The sequence below is a fragment of the Neolamprologus brichardi genome, chromosome 20 (genome assembly GCF_056152115.1).
Source record: "Neolamprologus brichardi isolate AB-2024 chromosome 20, ASM5615211v1, whole genome shotgun sequence".
Lineage (NCBI taxonomy): Eukaryota > Metazoa > Chordata > Actinopteri > Cichliformes > Cichlidae > Neolamprologus > Neolamprologus brichardi.
The window spans coordinates 24790197-24807235 of NC_142123.1; the positions used below are offsets into that span (position 1 = coordinate 24790197).

The following is a 17039-nucleotide window of genomic DNA, read 5'->3' on the forward strand; positions in this document are numbered from 1 at the left end:
CTCCAACAGGACTTGTTGACGGGTGAAGCGCTCACATTAACCTGCTTCATGCCGTAGACACAAGGATTGGTCTACTGTCTGGTGAGCCACTCTGATTCAAATAGCCAACTTATTTTGCGTAATGTATTCAAAGGAGTTTTGGTGAAGGCTTCCATCCCTCTCTTTGAAATCAATTCAAAGTCCTGACTGTCAGAAAAATAGCCAAACGACTTTGGGTTGAAGCTAAGCCTTCTTTTGCCTTTATGCATTTTCAATCTCAACCTTTTAAATCTTTCACACAAACTCCTTTTCTCTCCGTCGGCCTGCCTCTCTTTTTCTTCTGCCTGCTTTATTTTCCCCTTTTCATTCTTTTCCTCTCCTGCGCTGAAAGTCATTGATTCAACCGTCTACTAGACAAAATGTCCCAGCAAAAAGATGGGGAAAAAAAAGAAACATGAAGGGTTAGTAGGCACCGTAGGGTCTATTCATACATATACAATGACAGAAGGTTTGCTGAAGTCTTCTGAGTTTGATGTGGTTGTGTTTAATCCCGTCAGTTTCTGCAGACAATGACTAGCTTTCAGACAAAAGTGTTTATTGTGACTGTTTAGTGGAGTATGGTTTTGTGGTATTAAAGATGTAAATTGCATCCCTGTTACTCGTGGTTCAGCTAAGAGAGACTGGTAAAAAGAAGCATTTGAAAGATTAATACTGGACCAGCTTGATGTCATATATGTGCCAAATGTTATGTTTAAACATTTGGTTTTTATTTTCAGTTGTAAAAGTGAGAAGATCCCAATATTTGCCCAGGAGTAGAGTGTGTTTTTTTTTCTGGAAAGCTGAAAGACATAAAATGAAATTATGTGTAGTCTATTTAGATTTTTTATATAATCTTGAAGGAGGACTGAAATATTTCTTCAATTCTGGGCTTTAACTCAGGCAGTAATATGTGTTAATTAAAATGTAATGCATCAGAAGTTTTTCAGTAGCAGTTTAAAAAGAACATCTGCTTCATGTGTTGTGTGTTGATCGCATCAGGAATCAAATTTTAGTACTTTTTCCATTTTAGCTTATATATCTGTTTTTTGCAGCTTGGCTGCATGCAGAAATTAATATTTTTAATGAAACTCTTTAGAGCCGCACATCCCACATCGAAGGCCAGCTAAAGTAATGAATTTATATTAAGTAGTTCACGAACATTTTCACAGGGAGGCAGTTTTTGTTTAATGAAGTCAGGGGGAAGTTCTGTGTGGCCGATATGTTCTCATTCATGGGCACCAAGTACTGCTTTTCTGTCAGGTGCTGCTGCTACTACAAGTTAATGATTAAAGGAAGTCACAAACTTATTTTTCTGTTATGATCAAGTAAACTTTTCACCATCTTCATCAGGTCCTGTTTGTATCTTTGGGTTTTATGCTTTATTTTGTGCTGTTTTCACTCGCTGAATTGTTATACTTGCACTCACTTTTTAATTTGTTAAGTTTAGGCATGAAAAACTATGTGATTGGCTCTAAAAACTGTAGCTCAATGCTGGAGTCACTGGTTAAAGCTTTTACTATGTATGTGAATGATCTCTGCTTCTGGTTTGTATTGTGCTTGTTACAGTATCACTACTAGTTAGCAAGTAGCGGGCAGTGTTTGTAGACAAGTCAGCATCTTCAATGCAAACTACAACCAAAGCAGTCACAAAGACACCAGTTCTGACCAATTTCACCTGGTGACAGCTAAAAACCACTCATCAATAAGTCGGAGAATACATATTTTTCCAGTGGGTCCCAGGGGATGCCAGGGGGTTGCCAACTGGTCTCCAGGCTGTGACTGAGGCCGTACCCAGTGTGTATAAAATAGCCAACAAGGGGTCCTTTACAAATACCCACATGTGACAAGTTTGGAGTTGCAGACCCGTCTAAACCTGATGTCTCAGACAGTGATGCAAAGAGGTGCTTTGCACATGCTCAGTTTGACAGTATTTTGGCAGAGTATTTGGTAGATGTTGTTGTGATAAGTGTTAACTCATGGAAAGAATTAAATATTAAAATGTAAACATTTTCCTTCAAGTACTTCCATTCATTCATTTTCTTAACTCCTTCTCCATCTTCGAGCTTATCCTAGCTGTGGTAGGTCAAGAGGCTGGGCCGCCAGTCCATAACAAGGCTAACACAAAGAGACAGACAACCAGTTACACCTACACCTACGGCCAATATAGAATCACAAATTAAGCATGTCTAAGCATGTCTTTGGACTGTGGGAAGAAAAGTGAAGTGGTAATTTATACAGAGGCTTTCATCATTTACAACAGATTCATTAAAACTGTGACAGTGAAATCTGAGATGTGGTAATACTCATAAATCTTTAGAAGATATCATAAAGATGAATCACACTTGATGGCAGAAACATCCGTACAGGAAACTTTCACAAAATTCAGAAAGTGGGTTGAATGTAGGTGATGCTGAGTCTGAGTCTAAATCATGAGCCTCTGCTCCTGGAGAATCTATCATTTAATGATACAAAATCAATAAACACATTATTGCTCATGAGTGGATCTATTTAAGTAAACAATGTGCTGTTAAGTGGACATAATGTACTTCCTTTAATCACAGTTTGGGCAGGCTCCTCTGACTGCTGGCTGCAATCATAGGGCTGTTTTTAACACTGTTTTTAGTTGAGCGTTGACTGACCTGAGTTAAAACCTAGTAAAGTACAAGGTAAAGACAAACATCTAAGCCTTAACTTAGGCTACGTCCACACTAATGCGTTTTCGTTTGAAAACACATCGTTTTCTCTCCGTCCACACTGAGACGGCGTTTTCCCCAAGGAAAAATGCAGTGTTTTCAAGCTGACTGCTGGTCGTAATTCCAGCTATGTCAGTCATCAGTATCCTGTGCTCTCATTGGTCACTTTAGTCACTCTCAGTTTCTTGGGTAATATCCCTTCTGGTCTCTGGTCTAGCCATCTCTTCCACTGTAGATGCTACTCAAGATGTAACCTTTGTGCCAAGTTTGCCTGGTCAAGGAAGCCGTTTGCAGCAAACAGACAAGCAGAGATTTGGTGTAATCCAACTTTTTGGTCTGAGCTGCTAGCAGCTAATTAAAACTGAAAATGGTCAAAACTGAGGCTACTCCATCTGAAGATACATTAGAAAAATGTCTGAAGGAGCAGCTGCCTAAAATTGCTGATCATTACTTCACAGTCGCAGACATTTATCTGAAAATTAATAAAAAAATAAAACACTTTAAAATCAGAGCTGATCAAAACAAGACTAATGATGAAGGATCGAAAAAATCTGTAGTGGGCCATAGTGCAGTAGCTTGATGGGGGTCAACCTGTGCAAACAAACCAGTGTCTAATTACATGTGGAACGTCAGAAATGGCTGACATGCAACTCATATTTACCCCAAATTGCAGTGAAGAAGAAAACTCACGGGGGAAACGGCTAACAGCAGGGGAAAGCTAATCAGATTAATCAGAGTTAATTAACTAAATTGACACATTATTGAAATTGAATCATGATGATAACATACCCATGCTGACATCACAAAGCAGTGAATAAATAGATTAAAGGGCAAAAAAGAGAGGAATTAGAGGTATTATTTCTTCTTTAGCTACACAGATATTATGATGTAGACTGTATCCCATATCAAAGAATCAATGCACTATGACCCCAACTATCACATTAAAATGTGATCTTAGAATTTCACAGCATTGCATTAACTGTTTAGGAATTACAACTATTTTTATACACAGTCCCCCATTTTCAGAGGCTCAAAAGTAATTGGACACACTGGCATAATTTTAAATACGAGGCTTATTGTTTATATTTGGATGAACATCATTTCCAGTCATTGACTGCCTGAATTTCAGATGTCATAATCATCTTCAAATGCTACCTGGTTCTCTTAAGATGATTTGACGGGCCTTTCCTGCAGCCACTTTCAGTTGCTTGTCTTCAGTTACCATTTTTGAGGTACGCATGAGATGCACATTCTCTTTTACAAACAGCAGTGCGTATAAGGCAAGCGGTGCATGCATGCTTGTTGCTAAAACATCTAGTCATTCATATTTTTTATCCCTAAAGAACTACATCACCCCCAGCATCGGCTGTGATCGCTGGCACTGAATTACGCCATGATTCCCAACCCTCGAGCATCTCTATTGACACGCATTTCTTAATAAATATATACAGGCGTTAAACTGAGTGAGCTTTTGCTTTTGCTTCCTTGCGTGATTCTTACGTGGCGACTGGTCGGTGAGGCCAGTCATCATTAGCAGTATTAGTGCCTTGGGTGGTTTGCGTAGACCGCGACCCTCTGACATTTTCTCTTCTCATTCTCTTATATACCCAAGCTGGAGATTAATGTGTGGTTTTTATTTTTGCTGCTAACTGTTTAACAGGGAAACCAGCACAGCCTCAGACTCAACCCTGCTGAAGGCAAGAAAGCACATGAGGAAGAGTTGTGTGTAAGCTCTCAAAATTATTATCCCAAATATGTACGCCTCCACTGCTCTGCTGTCCGGTCTGAATTAGCATCTCTGCTCTAAGCCACAGCTCTCAGCCGCTTTACACCATCTGTATATTTGACAGGAAACAAAGAAGGGTTGTAGTGGTAAAGCAGTGGTGCCACAGATCTTATGAGAATGGCCTCTGTGTTGCTGCCTCCTCTGAGCATTGTTCCTATTAATCAGAAAGCCATTTGTGATGCCGCATTAAGCCCTCGGATGTCTAAAATGTGACAAATGATGATTACCTGAGGGAAATCGATGTTGATCACAATACTATTAATGGTCCCACTGCAGGAACAGCATCCATCGAAGTACAAATCTGGTAAGATTCACCGGCTGTGAAAAAGCACTAATTTAGAACTAGCTTTGTGTCAGGTGATTCATTTAATAACCGAGGTCTGAGAGAGGGCTGTGTTTAAAAAAAAAAGCTCACATCTGCTACCTTGTGCTTTTTTTGACATCAAACATACTGAACAAAAAGAAAACAAAACCTGCATTGTCTTATCCTGGCAGTGTGAATACAATCGCGCTGTTATGTGAGAGCAGCTGGTGAGTCACTCGCTGTAGTATTGCAGATAGAAAGACAGAGAAAGGGGAGGGGAGTAACATACTTGATAGTACATGGATGCTGTATTACAGAGCACTTCTTCAGGGTCAAAAATATACTCACTCATCATTTATTCCCCTCCCCATATCTTAGGTCAACCAGGGGCAACGAGCTCAGCGGCACCGACTGAAGCTATGCGTTCGTCTTCCTGTCACTCCTCTGCGGGGGATAAAATCCATATGCCACCTAAAATCTATGGTCTACTTCCTGCATGTAGCCTCATATGAACAAGTCCACATATGTGTGTGAAGTGTGCTTCAAGTTGGACAAATAAGTCCTTCAGCATTTACGTGTGCGCCGGTGAGATCAGGTGCGCACAAACGCCGTAGGTGGTCTTTCCTTATGCATGAGACAGTAGTTTTCCAGCTGATCAATGATTTCATTTGCCATGTGGGCTCACTCCAGAGATCTGTCTGATGGCAATAGTCATGCTGGACCATAAATAAGACCCTTGCAATGACAACATCTGTATGCATGTGTCATGTTTTTCAGAATACATTGGCACCTCTATCAGTCAGTGGATTCTCACAGCTTCATATTTTATTTGTTTGCTGTTGCTTTTCTTTTTTAAATTCAATTTCGTTCAGCTGCTCGGACTGATTGTGTTTTTTTAAGTTCTTGACCATCTGAACTCCTGTTCCTTTTGGATAAGGGCGATGGCTATTTACAATGTTAACTAAATGAAAGATTTTATCAGTGATGGATTGTCTACAGTTTAGTATTTCAAACACTTATAACTGATGCATCTTTAATATTCACTGCAACTGTATTTTGCACACTTTACTTTTTTTTAGATGTGTCTTTGTTATCTATCAACTCTTTTGGAAAACATCTTAAGCTTTGCCTGCTTCATGGTCCAGCATGTTCACCAGGTAGCTGCTGACTTTCTTTTCAGATGTTGGGCAGGCAGTTTTTAGCTTTCTTTTTTTAATTTATAAAGACAAGAACATCCAGGAGAGGGAAGGACATCACATATAGTAAGAAACTTAAAAACAGGGCAGAGTTGGTAAAGAACATAAAAGAGGGCTACTTAGATATTTATTTCCAACTTCTCAGACAGTGCGTGCAAATGCTGTCAAGTTTTATTTGTTGGTAGAGAAAAAAAGCATTAAAAATTAAATGAATAATAAGTCCAATTTTCTATTTTTGTCACACTAAATGCTGCTACATTTATGCATTAGATGAGGAAAAAAAAGTTCAATGCCAAGTAGGAGCATTTTCTGCTCTTTAACGTTGGTGCTCAGATGAACTACCCTAAACATGCAAACCTTGCTTGGATCATTTCAGCTGATATGGGATATTTGTGTCACTTTGTGATTCTTTCTGTGATGCAGTCATACTGTGATGTGAAATATGGCTGCTGCTAGCATTGAATAACAACCTCCATTTACTAATTCCTTGTCTTTTCATTCTGGACTTACCATAGAGGGCATTGTCAACTATACATAAGCACAGGAGGATATGGGCAGTGACCGCAGCATAGCAGATGTGGGTGGTGGTGGTTCGTCCCCATCAAGGCAGCTCCTCATCTCATCAGCCATCCATTCATTATTCTAACTGCTTGTTTAATTCAAGGATGCAGGAGCCTCTCCTAGCTGACTTTGGCCAGCAGGATGGGCACACCAGTTCATCACAAGGGCAGCAAGAGATTCGAACAGTGACACCGATAACCAAAGTTAGACTCAGTACTGACCAACAAGCTAGCAGTCTGAAGAGGAGAAGCCCATGTAGGCACAGGAAGAACATTCAGCGTCTACACAGAAAGGATTTATCTTACCGAAAGGTTCCGAACCATTTTACCATGAGGTAACAACGCCAACCTCTCACTTTGTCATTTGGAACTATTCTTCAGATTTTTGCATCCAGGAAAGATACTTTTGTGAAACCGAGGCATAGCTGTGAGAGGTCACATGTTCATTCTGGCCCATATGAAAAACATTAAACACATCAAACACAGTTCAACGGTCTCCTTCCATAAGCCACTAAAACTCAGATCACATACACCTACTAATCGGAAGGCTGGTGGTTCAATCCCTGGCTGCTCCAGTCTACATGCCAAATATGCTTGGGCAAGATACTTACCTCGGGTTGCTCATATGAATGTGTGTGAATGTTAGATAGAAAGCACTTACACAGAAAAAAAAGTACTTTTATGAATGGGTGTGAATGAGGCAAGTTGTATAAAGTGCTTTGAGTGCTCAGGTAGAGGTGAAAGTGTTATATAAGAACCAGTCCATTTACTATTTTCAGACAGTTTCAAAGCTATATAATGTGTCAAGAAACAATCTTAGATTTTCACAAACAGACTTGTGATAAGGATTGTAGACTAAATGATTAAAGGTGCCTGCTTACACTTAATGACATTTTCAAAAACAAACAGTCTGTTTTTAAAGTGTAACACAAAAGCTGAACGTATTTCTTATCAAAAATTTGCATATGAAACCTCCTTTTTTTGTCCTGAAGGCAAACTTCTCCCATGTGCGTGCTATTTACATCAGGATTCCTCATCTTTCTTGCCCTTGCTATCGCATTGTTAAGTTTGTGGATGCACAATCACCACCTGTCAATCAGTGGAAAAATATGAATCCCCCAACAAAATGTCTTTTGGCTCACTCAATGGTACTAATGGTCAGAAACCCGCAAACTGATACTGAAAATCATGCTTTGTCCAAACTGATACTATGAGCCTGTGTTCTGTCTAGCTTGTTGATCAAAGACCAGTGGCTCAACACCAGTGAGATGGTGGAGGTGTTAAAGAGGTTCTGGGAGAGCCTCATCATCCTCCCACCAAGCAATCATAAGAAGACCGTGTACGAACAGAGGATAGTGAGAGGTGAGCGTGTGTGAATTTACAGTTTGTGTGCTAGACAAAGGGAGAGAGTCACGCAGAAAGGGAGGAGGAGATAAAAAGAGAAATAGGTATAAGAGGGAGGGAGGAGATGAGGGGATGGTGAGAGCCTAAGCAAGAGAGGTGGCAGGCAATAAAGCGCCCCATCAATCTGGTAAATGAGTGTCCTTCCAGCAGAGGGTACTCTGAGAAATGCAGCCTGCTCTGTGTTCATCAGTCAGAGGTTTAACACTCATCCTCCGCTCCAACACTTCCTTATCGAAGGAAAAAGCAATTGAACAAATGCTTGGAGTACAGGTCGCTCTGCCAATTTACTTACAGTATGAACTTGTCTGCTTGGCACCTTGAAGGATCATACTAGCATTAGTGAGGCTTTTGCTTAAATTGCTATTGACACTTTCAGTCCATTTACACAAGTTTATTATGGGTATTCATTCATTGTGACTTCTATTGACCTCAGTGTGGCTACCTGTCCACCAAAATACATAGTCAATACAATCATGTGAAAAAGAAAGAACATCCTCTTTCAATTCTAGGACAAAAAAAAAAAAATCAGGTCCTCAGAAATAACATAATCTGAAATGCAGAAGCAATGTGCGAAAAACTAAGTGCTCTTTTATTGATTCCATAGGAATTAAGAGGGTAAGTAGCAGCCAGGTGCTGCTAATCAAATGCACTTGATTCATCAGCAAGTGTAACCACCTTTATAAAAGCAGAGCTCTTGGCAGTTTGTTGGTCTAGAGCTTTCAGGCGCCAAGGAGGAAACACATCAGCAATGGTCTTCGAGAAGCAATTCTTGCTGCCCATCATCAATCTGTAAGGGTTATAGGGCCATTTCCAAATAATTTGAAGTTCATCATCCTACACTGAGAAAGATTATTTACAAGTGGGAAACATTCAAGACAGTTATCAATCTTCCCCAGAGTGAATGTCCCAGCAAATTTACCCCAAGGTCAGACCATGCATTGCTCAGAGAAAATGCACAAACTCCAAGAGTTACACCTATGTATGTTAATGGTTAAAGTTCATGCCAGCACAATTAGAACAAAACAGAACAAGTGTGGCTTGTTTAGAAGAATTAGGAGAAAACACGACTTGGGTTTGTTAAGTTGTGGCAGAACAAACCGCAGATATCTCTGGGGGGGGGGGGGGGGGGGGGGGGGGTTACTACACCACCATCTCTCTCTCTCTTTCTCTCTCAGTGGAGACATTTATTTAAACTTATGCTATAAATTCACATCATTTTCTTCAACTATGCTACCACAACCCCAAAACAGATTTAGCCTTTCTAAAGTAATGCAAATGCAACTGTAATGTCTCTGAGCATGGAACAAAAGAACGAAGCCCATTAACCTCAAGTCCTCAAGGACTGTCTAGACTGGGTCACTGTACAAAGAAAGCTCATAATCACCAGCTGTTTCCAGTGAACCAACTTCTAGATATATCACACACACATATTACAATATGACTGCATATAACATATTGTACAAAAACACAGACAAACTACTCATCAATCACAACTTTAACTTTTAGACCTCATCAAAACCAGTGTCCTGGTTGTATACTCACCCTGCTCTCCTCTCTCCATCCTCTTTTGAGAACCACTTTTTTGCTTTGGCTTGCTAAACATCATGTATAATGCTAGCAAACTGATGAACTACTCAACAGGTTCATGGGCATTTTGAACAAATGACAGAGAGCAAGGCCAGGAAGTGCAAGTAATATATTTCTGAGCATAGCTGAAAAGAAAAGTATTTAGGTGTTGCAGTGACCTAGTCAATGTCCAGACATCAACCTTACTGAAATGCTAACATAAGATCTTAAGACAACTTTGCATAAACAATTGCAAGTATGTTAGTAAGAAGAATGGTCCACAATGATCTGATAGACTGACAAAGTCATACACAAAATAAATATTTTAAGTTTTTGTTGTTAAAAGGCCGGTGTGTTTGAGGTGCGGACCAAAACGCAGACACGGGAGAAAAACAAAATATAACAAAAAGTGAGCCTTTATTGTGGCTGATATCATAAACACAAAACAAAGGCAAAGGCGAACTGAGAATAGAACTAAACTAAAACCTAAACTGGGATAAGTTAAGACTAACATGAAAACTATCAAAGGGGACGTGAACATGAATCAAAACAGGTACATGCAACCTGAACCTAAACCAAAGCTTAAAAATAATCCTGAGACTTGACATACATGACACCAGACAGACAACCTAACATTAAAAACACAGAAGGGTAATGAGGCAAGTGGAAACACCTGTGCAAACAGCTGACACAAATAAGCATGATGCCACAGGGGAAGGGAAACTAAACACACTGAACATGGAAATACGGCTTTCAAAATAAAACAGGAAACGTAGAGAGACATGAACTGGGACACGCAAGCTTGACACAGGAGCCAGAGAGAGGAAGTGAGAGAGGGACAGAGACACAGAGGAGGGAGACACAAGGGGAACCTACATGGACAAGGAGACAACACATGACAAACAGAAAAAGACTCATAAACAAGGAGACATAGGAGAAAAATAACCTAGACTAAAACTCAACTAAATCCTAACTAATAATAAGAACACAAGAACTTAACATATTTCCAATATAACATAAAAAAATCAAACATGCGAAATAACTCAAAATGCTGGGTAAAACACCCAGCCCCTGACAGCAACTATTGAAGCATGGCACATGCTTATTTTTTCACATGCTGCTTCTGTATTTTGTCTCACTTTTTGCTAAATAAATAATAAATGTGTAGAAATTTACATGTGGTTGTTCATCTCAGGCTATATTTAAATCATTTATGAACCTAGAAAAGACCAGATGATTTTTTTTCTTATGTCCTGATACATAAAACTTTGACATGAAAGAAGTGTATTTGGAGCCAGTAATTTCCCACAGAAGATGTTAGAGATTCATTCACAGCTCTGTTCAGTGACCATGGACCGTGAGCAGACATCTGGTGAAAACAAGTCCCATGTTAACGCTTTAAATATGTCTCTAATAAGGCCTTAATGCCAATGGGAGCTGCAGATAAACCTCTGTCACCATGTATGTAAGCCAGGGATCATAACCATCACATACTGAACCCCGACCTGCAGCTTCGGCTTTGATCGTACTTTGAGTCTACATAATGCAGTTTCCTATGTGAAGAACAGAAGGCACGCAGATGTAGCTACAGATGGATAACCTTCAGAGAAACTACAATCTCCGAGGAGCTTCAGATGCTCATTTGGAAAGTCTTTACTGGCGTTGTTTGCTAAATAAGATGTTCGGCACATTTGGAACCTTTTTGTAATTTATTTTTGTTCAGAGAGAAGTAAGATGCTGTTGTCAAGGCTGAGTTGTGTTGGTGGAATTGTTTTGTGGTGATATGATGCTTGGAGCGCAAAACAAGCCAAGCGTTCGTCATTGTTGTCATGAGCATTGTGACTCGACCGCACAATCCCATCGCTGTTAGTGGCGGTGACAATGTGAGAATCAGTAATAGACTTCTGAGATGAATGTTAATACTCTATTCTGTGCTCGCACAATGATGTGAATGTTTGATATCAGCGTCAGTCATGGAGTCACACAGAAAGAAATCATACACAGATTAGAGCTTAATGAATGTCTGCGTGTTTTGTGTTTTAATGCCAGCTTTCTGTCAATACACAAATACGCAAAATACACAAAAAGCATTCAAATGTGTGAGTGTGGTACTGTTTATTGTGCTCAGTCTGGACACCTTCAAATGATAAACTAATGTATCTTGAAAGTTTAGTAACCAGTAGTTATTATCCACAAACATAATAACACTTTCTTATGTCTTAGTTTTTGTTGGACTTTCACCGAGCTATCATAGAAAGACAGAAGTAAATAATTCTTCCTCATAAGTGTTGTGTTTAACTTTAATAATCATTTTTGAAGAAAAAAAAGTGATGCACATCGAAGGGTAATAAAAGTATATCAAAACACAATAAAAAGCTGAGTGCTTTTATGTCTATGCTTTGAGTTGTGACACTCGTGAAAGCATTTAGATCACACTCATCAAGATATTAAACAAAATCCCAAACCCTAAATCGATACTTCATAACTTACAGTACTCGGGCTTTTGTGACATAAACGTAAAGAAATTTGAAACTGCAACTTAAAAAAAATAGCTGCTCAGTTATCGATTCTGATGGTCAGCTCAGACATGCTCCACAAGGTTCAAACAAAACTTCTTCATTCACTTGATGTCAGCCCATCCAGATGGCTGGTCTGCTGACAGTAATTTACACAATGCTGTTTGAATAAGTGCTGTGATCCTGCAGCTCACTCCACACACACCTGATTTGTAACACACAGCTTGGTCTCTGTGGACAGCAGCATGCTCAGGGAGACAAATAAAACCCAGGAGAAGGGTTTGGGTCAACTCTCTATACTACAACATTAAACAGTCTCACAGAGCTGGACTCACTTCCCTTATGCATGTCTTTTAAAAGCTGCCATATTGGGCCATCTGGCTATCTGGCTGCAGAAATACGTGTCCTCTGCTTTGGTCTGCAGCCTTGTCAGCTGCTGTCATATCTTAAACTCCAACAAAAATTATTGTTATTATTTATTTCTGGTTACATTGTTTGGTCATTGAAATAGTCTGTTTATCTAGTTAAAGACCTTATTCTAATACAGACAATCACATCATGCAGGAAGTAGTGATCCAATGTGTTAGAGCAGACAGTCACACAGAGGAATAGCTACAGATACCGAATTACTTTACTTACTTTATTAATCCCTTTATCTATCTATCTATCTATCTATCTATATATCTATCTATCTATCTATCTATCTATCTATCTATCTATCTATCTATCTATCTATCTATCTATCTATCTATCTATCTATCTATCTATCTATCTATCTATCTATCTGTCTATCTGTCTATCTATCTATCTATCTATCTATCTATCTGTCTATCTTTATAGATATACATTATTGGCAGCTAGGTTGTTTTTTCGGGGGTTAAACAACTGCAACACTTACTGTATTGCTTATATATTTTATAGTGTAACACTGTCATCTGCTAGAATGCTGCTCTTTTAGCGTTCCTCTGAAACAGTTCATTGCTGTTCTTGCTATGCACCGTACAGATAATGGACATAGACAATGTAGAGTCACCCACTAGTTTTGCAGTACATATTTTTAAGCTTTTTAAGCATTAACATTTTGTCTGCTGCCATACTGGTTTTTCTTGGAGCCTGAACTTAACATATTTGGAGGAAAGGGTGGATTGAAGTTAACAGCTAACCTTCACAAATTTGTTTAGAAAGCTGCATCCCTAAACTGTAAGGATGCATTAGAGCACACAGCGCACATAAAATACCAGAATTTCATTCACAAGGACTGGCGCACAGACTTGTGAGATGATCTGCACTACAAAGCAGGTCATACTATTTGTCAGATAATCCATGAAAATGCCCTGATAGGCACCAACAGCTCACAGACACACAGTGGAAAGGTCCAGTTCAGTGATTCCAATTTGCTGAGGTGAAGCCTAGCAGATGCCAATAGGCTTCAGCGGCCTGTGTCAGGACATCTGTCAGTCAAAATAGCAACACCTACCATCCAGTATGCAACTTAAGACTTAACTAATAAAAATACCACCCCAAATTGGAACAATTCAAAAATTCTGGAATTTTTTGTTTGCTTGTTTGTTTGTTTTTTGTGCATTTTAATGCTGAAAACTAACATTAGCCAGATGTGATCAGTCACTACAATGAGTCCTGAAAATGATGAGCCATTGCTAGCTAGGGCAGTGTTCTTCTCAACATCGAAAGCAATATTTATTTATTTATGGTAATAAATCATATTCATAAATAACATCAATGTAGAGAATTTCCTGCATTTTTACAGCTGCAGTGTAAGTTGCAAACATAAGCATATTTTTTTTCCTGATTAAATAAACATTCATATTCACATCCTTGGAAAAGTCTCTGCACAAGTCACTTTTTAAGCTAGACAGCATATTAGCTCCTCACTTACACAACACCAAAAAGCCTGTAAACATATGTCACGCCACTTTCGTCTGTTTGCATATTCACTTGATGTTATTTTTGACAAATGGATTTAAGCTTTTATTGGATAAACACCTTAAAACTGTGGAACCACAGATTTCTCGGCATCTGCACTAAAGACTAATCTAATTTTACCTGGCTTGTCATAACCCTCTTACCCTTATTCTTCATGCTGTCCTGACAGCTCCAGTTAACTTATACTGAGTTAAACTGCAGTCTTCCACATGCTCTGATCTCAGGTGATGTCCCATTTAGCATCTTTAAACTACACCAATGAAACAGCCAGTCTAAACTTCCTGGTCTCTTGGCAAATTGTTTTTGCTTGACTGGAGAATAACTGAAGCAAAATTTCTACATAAAAAAGTCAAATCACCTGGTCTTTAGCAGGTCTTAAAATCCTGTAAATACAACCTCAGAAGAACTTCAAAGAATATTATGCCATGTCACTACTTATTTAAGACAAATTAAGCCAAAATGCAGAAGCAGTGTGTGAAAAACTATTAAGAAGGTAAGTAGTAGCTAGGTGCTGCTAACCAAATGAACTTTATTAACTGATCATCAGCCTTTTAGAGGTGTGATAACCTCTAAAAGGCAGTTTGCTGTTCTGGAGAATTCAGATATGTGTTAACATTGCCTATGCTCTCTAAAAAGATTGTGGCAGCACAGCAGGTTTTAGCATTTCAGCATGAAAATTTTATCCCAACTGCCGTACGGTCAAAAGTTGAATACCACTTGAAAAATGGCAAAAAATAAAAATAAAAATAAAAAATCATATTTTGCATTGCTGGATCTTAACAAGGTTCCAAGTAGAGCTTTAACATGCAACAAGAAAAAATGGGAGAGAGACAAAACATTTTTTTAAAGATACAATTTATATAAAACAACACTTAAACTGAAACAGGCTGTTTTAAAGCCATTTTTCAAGTGGTTTTAAACTTTTGATTGGGACTGTATCAAGCACGGTGGTGGAGCGGTAATGTTTTTGGCTTTTTTGCAGGACCTGGGAACATTGCAGCTGTTGAGCGGATCCTCCTTTGTATACCAAAGTATTCTTGAGTCAAATATAAGGCTATCTGTCTGACAGCTAAAGTTTAGCCAAAATCGGGTCATTAAACAGAACAATGATTATAAACACAGCAGCAAATCTACATCAAAATGACTGAAAAAGAAAAGAATGAAGGTGTTACAAACTCCAGACCTCAACCTGACAGTGGCAGGTCGTTGATCTACAGTCATTGGGCAGGACCTTAAAAGCCCTGTGCATACCAAATGCCTGAAATGGAATGAACCAACATTGTAGAGTAGAGTGGGACAAAAGACTGAAAAAGTCATACAGAAAATGTATAGCAGGAGTGAGACACACAGGACCTATAGAGCCACAAATTATGCATAGGGAGGTCGGGCAGATTGATGGTTGACATTTAACAGTGGAGACTGCCGTTAGTTCCAAATTTCAAACTGATACTCATCATTTATTTGAACCTTTATATTACCTTAAGTGAGTGTTTGATTGTATAAATGTGACAATAAATGTCCTATTTTAACAAAAAACAAAACAGTTGTTTACTTATCAAATTGTTTTTGGTTAGTTTTAGTTCAGGTTTGTTGAAGTTAGAAATTCAGAATTTATTATTAGGTGCTGTTTTTGTCATCCATTTAAAAATATGTATCATTGCTACCTTCAGATGTTACAATAGAAGAAAGCATTTTCACTGTCAGTCAGATTTAATTTGTCTGACCATTTGTAAAAGATAAGTGAAAGGCTTTTATTCTTTTATGGCTTTATGCACTTCTATTCCGTTCTTAATGCTTTAATTATGGACGGTGTTTTCTTTCATAATGAAACAGCTCTTCCTGGACGTTAAATATGTAGATGTACTGTACTAAAATCTCACTGGGTTGCCAGCACATCATGAGCTGTGTGCGTATAGTATACATGTCTGGGAATGAAAGTGAGCCAAGCTGGTGAGTGACATGGTTTCATTTACATTTGCAGGCTTGTTTTTCGGCTGTGCTGTGTCTATCAACTTGAATCTACAATTCTTCAGGAAAAACAGCTCTGAATACATTTATATGTAAAACTAAATAAATAAATAAATGGCTGTGTAACATAAATGTAAGTTCTTGCTGCTAGAAACTTGAAGTATAGCATCTAAATCCACAGAATGATGTTCTATTTTCACTTTGCCCGCTCCGTAAGCTTAGCCACTCATCTCCCGTCCAAGATGACAGCGTAGTCAAGGGTAAATTAGTCTGACACTGCATTGGCTAAATGCTGCCCATCATTTCCCATCTTCGTTGATCCACATTTACTCAGCTTCATGTCCCTTGGTGTCAAGTGTGCATGGGATCACAGACCGGCTGGAGAGCACTGAGTGATGAGCTTTTGTCAACTGTGAGATGGCAGCAGAGGATATGGGAGTACAACCAGCACTCTCCCAAGATGGAACTACAGTGCGTCATCTGTGAGACATACCCACACTGGCAGGGCAGAGTATTCAGTCTACCTCCAGTTCATCATCAGTGCTCCGACTGCCTGCTGATGGGTGTCCACAGGGCAGGCTTTATGATATCTGAGAATCTGTTCTGATGCGATCAGACAAATTCCAGGTCACGGTTTGTGCCACAATATTCCTCCAGCTACATGTACTGGTAGCTTCAGAGTGTGTGATATACTAGAAGGGCTAGAAGCAGTGTTACCAGATTTGACTGATAAAAAGTATCCCCCACCCAGGTACCTTAAAAATAGCCAAGGTATTAATTTTTATTTATTAATTTTTATTAATTCTATTTATTTATTGTCCCATCCTGTTGTGTTAACGGTTAAATTCATTCATCTGTCTGCATTTTCCCATTAAGTTCTGTTAAGTTAAATATATAAAGTTAGAGCCACTTTTTTTTTTTTAATTTTGCCTGTGTACACAACTACAGTGGGTTTTGAATTAGTCAAGATAAAACTTTCAGCTTTATTTTAAAGCACTTAACAAAATTTTGCACTGTTCAGAAATCATTGCACTTTTTATATAGATATATATATACATATTTACATACAGATATGTGTAAGTCA

The 17039-nt window shown here is 38.8% G+C and overlaps 1 protein-coding gene across 5 annotated transcripts in view; it reads left to right on the forward strand.

The window, feature by feature from the left end:
* The window catches only part of dlgap4a (discs, large (Drosophila) homolog-associated protein 4a), a 98904-nt gene that overhangs the window by 46391 nt on the left and 35474 nt on the right, over window positions 1-17039 (forward strand). The window lies entirely within an intron of this gene.